Below are 7,098 nucleotides of genomic sequence, written 5' to 3'. Positions count from 1 at the left end.
TCTACCCACAGTCTATCCTGAATAGCTTTGTTTTTTGCATACATCACAATTTGGTCTCTAATGAGTTCTTCATGGAAATGACCAAATTTACATGTTATTGAAAGTTTGCGTAAAGCGGACACGTAATCCTCGATGGATTCATGCTTCTCTTGTTTCCTTTGGAAGAAGGCATGACGCATGACGGCAACGCACACTGTGGGTGAATAATGTTCATCCAAATCTAATAAAGCTGCCTTAAAAACATCAATGTCTCCGGCTCTTTCTTTTTGTTGTAAATCCCCAAAAACACGAAGACCTTCCGGACCCAAACAGTACATTAAGAGTCTTTTTTTTCTCTCAGGTGAGTAGGTTCCACTACAATCTTCAAGATTAGCTATGTAATTCAAAAAATAATCTTTCCATTCTTTCCATTGAATGATAGGTTCACCGGGAGCAGAAAGAAATTCTTTAGGCGTGGACAGATGTAAAGCAGAGTCACTACGAGGGACTGCCTCTCTTTGAGAGGATGCTGTTGGAGTGGTCATTTTTTTTTTAATACTTTCTGGGGTTTGATTCAGATGAGAGATGTTTGTTCATAGAAAGCGATGAAAGCAGAAAACACACAACAAAAAATGTTTTTTTTTTTTTTAAATGTCTTTCTATGCTTTTACCTTACTTCTTGGCTATTTGTGCCAGCGCTGGCTTCCCAACGAGATTTCTTAGGCCAGAATACTCGATCGGGACACTTCGTTACTTCTGAACGTCCGATAGGCGAAAATCACATAAGGTTATTTATTTATTTTTTTTTAAATGGAGTCACGTTGGGGTCGTGACCAGCGCGGTGACGTCGTAGCGCTCAGTCACGTACCCTAGTGATGCGGAAGGCAGAACTTTGAAGATGTCAGCAGGGACGGCGTTCGAACGACGAACAGCTCGAGGATCAACACCCTTGGAAGTAAACAATGCGCGAGCCCGCCGAACTGCCGTTACTTCGGTGGGAACTTCTCAGGTACATTTCCGTTTTATTTAATAAAATGTACCTTTTTCACTTGAATCCACATCACGATGGGAAGGCATGAAACTCCTTAGGCTGTCGTCTGTTGACACAAACCTTTAACTGACGAAGAGGCTGTAACGATCTCTTGAGTGTGGTCCCTTCCGAGTAAGTCGCGTGGATTCTTTGAGGTTGCCAACTCGTCGCCAATTTGTAGTGAATAAATATACAAATTGGGTAATATTCAGATTGCTTTATTGACAACCTCAGGACAGCACAGGCAAGATGATCTTGACTCTTCCTCCGGCTACTCTCCATTCCATTCCCCCGAAGTTCCAACCCTGACACATAGAATGTAGAATGAAGAACACTCTGTACCTCACGATCTATTAAAGAGGTATCACTACAAGCCGCGTCCCCCTATTTCAGCTGGACAACAGAGAACATCTTGTGACGCGCACACAGACACCGCGAAAGTGCCATCACGTCACACTGACCCTGTGGCACTGCGGCCTCGAGAAGCGACGTCCGAGATGGAACCCCGAGAAGCGAAGCACGGGTAACGCAGGGCCAGGTCGCGTGGTTCCTTTAGGTAGAAATACTGGAACTGCGAGGTAAGGGGAGGAGCCAGTGTTGAAGGATTTGTCGAGTTCGTGACGTCGATACCAACCGGGTGGCTCTCGTCCCCGGAAGTCTGCTCACCAGCAACAATAACAACAACATCCTCGATCGTCTGGCTCGGAGCGGTCGCCCAGCTGTCTCGGGTGTAGACGTCAGCTGTTTTCGGTGTTGACTTCGCCCATTGAGGGGAACGGAAGGCAGGCGAGCGAGCAGCAAGTACATTGTGTGGTAGAGGTACGTATGGTAGGAAGGGAGGAACCCGGTGGTGACTTCGTTCGGCTGTCCCACCGTGTCGAGGACAGCCGCGGCCTCGCTCTCCACCCCCACTGCGGCATTCCCGATTCGGGCAGAGGGGGATTGCAGTGGTGTGCTAGATTGCTCTGTTCTGGTCAGCGATGCCAGTGTCACGACGGGCCTGTTTGTCCCTCGAGTCCCGCACAGTGTCGGGAGAAAATGTTTCCTACTGTTTTTAGTGTAGACGCGAATATGACTTCTGGATTGTTCGTAGGTCCATAAATTATTTCCACACATTTTTGATCTTTGAACGTTTTTGTTCAAACATCGGGTCTCTTTCTGTTTGTTTACAATGGGCGTTTGCTTTATGCACAGACACTCTCGGCCGCGTGAGCCATCAGTACTGTCTTATCCAAACAATTGCCTAAGCGGCAAAGCGTCGTAGTCAGGGCAGGCACGGCTTCTCTGACTGTAGCAGTCCATGTGTAACTAAACAGATCCTTAGTACAGCAATCGATTTCCAAAGTAGGTTTATTCCAGTAAAGGACCCACGACTGCTTACCAGAACGGCAACACAGCCTGTGAGTCAAAACCATCCCAACAATCTAGAACACCCCTATACATGACAAATGTAAATTCCAAGCTTTAAAGAAACATGCATTAAGTCTTTTTAACATCTTAGCACATGCATGGAAATACAACACTACACCCATACTACATACACCATTCCCTCTTTTATAGCGAGTAAAATTAACATCAATAAAATACATAATCTCTAAGCCTGACAGTAGCCACTCTGATCCTACAACTCTGAACAAATTACTTCCATCTCCATCCTGAGCATTCCCACCACCTGTATTGTGCATAACAGGTCTGGAAGTAACAAAGCTACTATTCCCCCTTTCACCACCAGTAGTAGGAGAGACTGTGTTAGGTATAGTCTCATGAATGTCATTAGGAGAATGGGTCATCTCACCCAGACCAAGCCAATCATGATTTTCAGCGTCATTCTTTTCCCACACATGCTGTTGACTGAAGCGATCGTTAATAATGCCTGCCTGTTCTTTGCTCAAATTGATAAGCGCATTCCTATTCCACCACCCTTTTGTCTTCCAACAAAACAGCCGTTTTTGGACACTTTGAGTACTTTTGCAGGTTCAGAACAATTAGTGTCAGTCAATCAATCAATCAATACAGGCTTTATTCGATTTAAAATTAAAAATCATAAAAACAAACATATTAAGAAAAGCAATAAAAGTTCCAGCACAAATGACAAATATACTACATCAGAAATATAGAAAAATGAACAATGTGGTTTTAAATGACAAAGGGCGAATCATGACATACATATCAACCATCTAAGATGTCCTTGGACAGGCCATAATACTAAAATTGATTTCAACCATTTACTCATTTTGTGATTTAAGTGGTTAGACATTTCCTAACCCGCAACACACTCTTTAAAAAGCCTGCCACTGAACCAATGCAGTAACAATTTTCCAACATCTGGAGGTATACCAGGGCAGGACGGCATTGCCTCCATCTTCATTCTTTTAAAACAGGAATTAGCCATCTGCGCCTTTCATTATTGTAAAACTTACAAAATAGAATTGCATGTATTGTGGTTTGTGATGAAATGTTATCATACGGACAGCAGCAAAGTTCCCTTGACCAGTCGTTGATGTCAGGGTGAGTAATAAGGCGATGAAAAGTCCCAAATCTGAATCTTGTAAGCAGGTATCTATCAAAACCCCCTGCGACACATAATAGGTATGATTGAATTTTGCTGGTAACGGTGATTATTTGGTGGTTAACCACCATAGTTTTGTTCAATTCAAGGCCTAGTCTGATCTCTTCTAGATGTGTCATACAGATCTTTTTAAGATCCTTTCGATTGATGGAAGTCATATTTTCCGGTAGGGTAAAAAACTCCGGGCGTCCAATATCATGTAGGAAATTTTTTACATATCTGAGCCAAGATATTTTGCCCACATTATCCAACCTCATGGCGTCCTTTATTATTTCTCTGTTGAGGCCAGTGCTGTCCGAAGTCCAAATTCTATGCCACAGCAAAATCGGTTGAGTCTTTATTAAATCAGAAATAGTGTCAGTTATATTAGCTTTATTCGACAATGTTAGTCATCAAAGCAGATATACAAAACTTAAGAAGACACATGACCGTTAATTAATAGCACCTTAAAATCGATTTGCACTTAGAAATATAAAAACAGTTAAAACATTTTGGGAATAAAAACTAAATTGATAATAGTTAAATACATTATATCTTTTTGCTACTTATTGTACAAAACAAAATTCATTAGTATCGATCTTTTGCCATGCCACGCTATTCTTATAAACCACTGTTATCTAAAACAGATGGACTATGGAAGTCAATAAACATCAATCAGAGATTTAGGGGCATTTGGGAATCAGTACGTATGCACATAACATACCCACTACCCAGCTGAAATTATTGGAGATCTGATAGACAATGCCCAGCCTAAGAACTTTGCCAAAGCGATAACAATAGATGTCGTTGTTTCTGGGCGAAGTAGTCCGTGCCATTTTATTGCTTCCAGTTCCCAATGATCCTCAAATCAAGGGCAGCCACATACGGCGCGGGCCGTATACGCTGGGCAAGTAAACAATAAATGGGCCAGAGATTCTGGGTGAGCAGGGCATACTGGAAAGGAGACACTGGTTTGCATGCCCCATTTTGCGGAAAATGACCTTACTGGCAAGGTGCCAGCTCTGAATTGGAAGTATAGCTTCCTATCATGTGGTAATGTGATTAAGTCCCAGTATGGTTCCTGCTTTTGCATAGGCTTCACATTCAGAAAGTACCCTGTTAGTGTTAAAGGATCACTATCTCTGACGATGTTATCCGTCACCCAACTCCTGTATCTTTCCTTCAGCAAAGCCTTAGTTGGAAAATGGGTACTTTCTGGATTTTCCCACAGTGTAGCCATGCCAATATTGGATAACATAATTCTGATTTCCTGCAACCATCTGACTTTTTTTTATAACGATCTACTCTAATTAAGTCTTTCATGTCAAGTGCATAAGCTCTTAGTTCTGGTGTTGACCAGATTCTCCGCCAATGTAGTAGGGGTCGCAATCTGGCTATGTCGGCCAGTGACTTCCTACCCAGGTCGTGGAGCAGCGGACGTATTGGTGTGCTTTGTGGGAGTTTAGTAATGTTTGCAAGAACGTATTTTCCACTGATGTAAGTTTGGAAAGATTATTAAAACCCCACAACTCTGCCCCATATAACACGGAAGCGATAACTTTTGTGTTATATATTTGCAGGACTGGACTAACTGATTTAGTTAGTGAAGTATTGAACTCTTTTTGCAGAATTCCCGCCAGTTGGCAATGCTTAAATGTAGCCATTTCTAGTTGCTTATTGTACTTTAAATCTCCCTGCATTGTGACCCCTAGATATGTAAAGTCTTTTACCTGCTCTAGAGGTCGGTTATTCAATATCACTCCTCCTCTAAATGATCTATGTGGACTAAAGGTTATAAACTTCATTTTTGACACGTTGATTACCAGGCCCCGCAGAAGACAAAACTCTTCAAAGAGCAGCAGGGCTCATTGCAAACCGCTTGGTGTTTTAGCGATAATCAACATGTCATCCGCGAACATTAGGATCGGTATTCTAACACCAGCTAGGACTGGAGCGTCAGTGGGGGTAGCTTCCATAAATTTTGCGATCCCGTTAATAAACAGAGAGAAAAGTGTAGGTGCCATTACGCAACCTTGTCGCACTCCTCTTTCTACAGGGAAGGTGTTAGTAGTCTGTCCTTGTGTGCCCCATCTGATTCTTGTGTGGTTTCCCTCATGGAGTCTAACTATCAGTGATAGTAATTCATGGGGTATACCTAGCTTTTGTAATATGGCCCACAATTTAACACGGGAGGCGAGGTCAAAAGCTGACTTGAGATCAACAAAGGCAGCATATAAGCTGCACTTCTCAATGACCACCGTCTTCCAGTGTAACATTGTGAAACGAAATATCTGGTCAACAGTGCTTGTACGTGCCCGAAACCCCACCTGAAGAGGTGATAATATACCCTGCTCATCCACCCAATCTTGCACCTTGTTCTGTACAAGACTGCCCATGATGTTTTGGAAAGAATCATTTAAACTAATTGGTCTATAACTTTCATGTTGGCATCTGTCCCCTTTTTTGAAAACAGATTACCTCTGCACCTTTCCACGAGGCCGGGACCGGTGCACCCTTTGCAATTTCATTAGCTAAAATCATAATGTATTTACTCCACTTGGCTTGATCATAAAGGTATATGTCAGCTGGGATTCCATCGGGCCCCGGTGCTTTGCCTCCCCCTAACATCGGCCTCATTAAAAGCCAGGCCGCAAAAATGGGAATATGAGAACTCGGGCAATTCACTGTCCTCTGGGTTACGGGCATATTGGGGTTTGAAGTAGTTAACCCATTGGTCCTGACTTACATGGTTTATCGGTTCTGTCGGTCGACCACCGCTACCCCATTTTACAACATTCCAAAACTCTGCAATTTTTACTCTCGAAGGCACGTTTGAGGTGAAACCCTCTGTTCTCATCCCAAGTTTTCTTGGCTATATGTTGCACTTTCTTGTAGATTTGCCCAGCCTTGCGTACTTTGAGAGGATCCCCTTCTCTTACTGCGCTCCCTAGAGACTTTTTCGTGCCTCCTTGCATTCAGCGTTAAACCATTTTGAGATATTTCTAGAGTTGGTACTTCTGGTCTTAGAATGCTTAAAAAATGGGTACGTAGTTGAGTGAAGAATTCTTCATGGAGTTCTTTTATAGTCTCAGGGGTTGCGGAGTTGGAGAGGAGAACTTCTAATAAGGATCTAGCACTATTAGTATCCATGGAAATTTTTCTGAGGGCTTCAGAGTTGTCAAGTAGGTACGCCCATTTTAACCTCCTCATATCATTTGTGGAGGACAAATCCTGAGTGGCAATATCTCTATACATGGGTTTGACTACTTCCTTTATTGATAGGTTAAAAACTGCACACAAAGGGTTATGATCGCTCTCAAGCCTCTCTGAGACCACCATATCACTTAGCACATTCCATAGTTGGAAGTTAATCAGTAGATAATCGATGCGGCTAGTACTAAGGCCATTATTGAATGTACAAGCCCCATGTCTATCGGATGGGGTTCTGCCATTTGTCGCCCTTAGACCTTTCTCCAGGCAGATAGAATATAATTGGATCACCACATCCGTCCACTTTTTTATGGGAGCTAAATCTAGTTTA

The 7,098-nt window shown here is 42.8% G+C and overlaps 1 protein-coding gene across 1 annotated transcript in view; it reads left to right on the top strand.

Moving 5' to 3' along the window:
- The first annotated feature begins 1,626 nt into the window (after nucleotides 1–1,626).
- YPEL5 (yippee like 5) overlaps nucleotides 1,627–7,098 on the top strand; it is a 28,850-nt gene continuing 23,378 nt past the window's right edge. The window contains exon 1 of the mRNA XM_085613009.1: nucleotides 1,627–1,828. The gene's annotated coding sequence lies outside the window, so the exon portion shown is untranslated. The remainder of the gene's footprint in view (nucleotides 1,829–7,098) is intronic.

The sequence above is a fragment of the Triturus cristatus genome, chromosome 6 (genome assembly GCF_964204655.1).
Source record: "Triturus cristatus chromosome 6, aTriCri1.1, whole genome shotgun sequence".
Taxonomy (NCBI): Eukaryota; Metazoa; Chordata; class Amphibia; order Caudata; family Salamandridae; genus Triturus; species Triturus cristatus.
The sequence above is the reverse complement of the archived record's forward strand: the minus strand, read 5'-3'. Positions and strand labels throughout refer to the sequence as shown.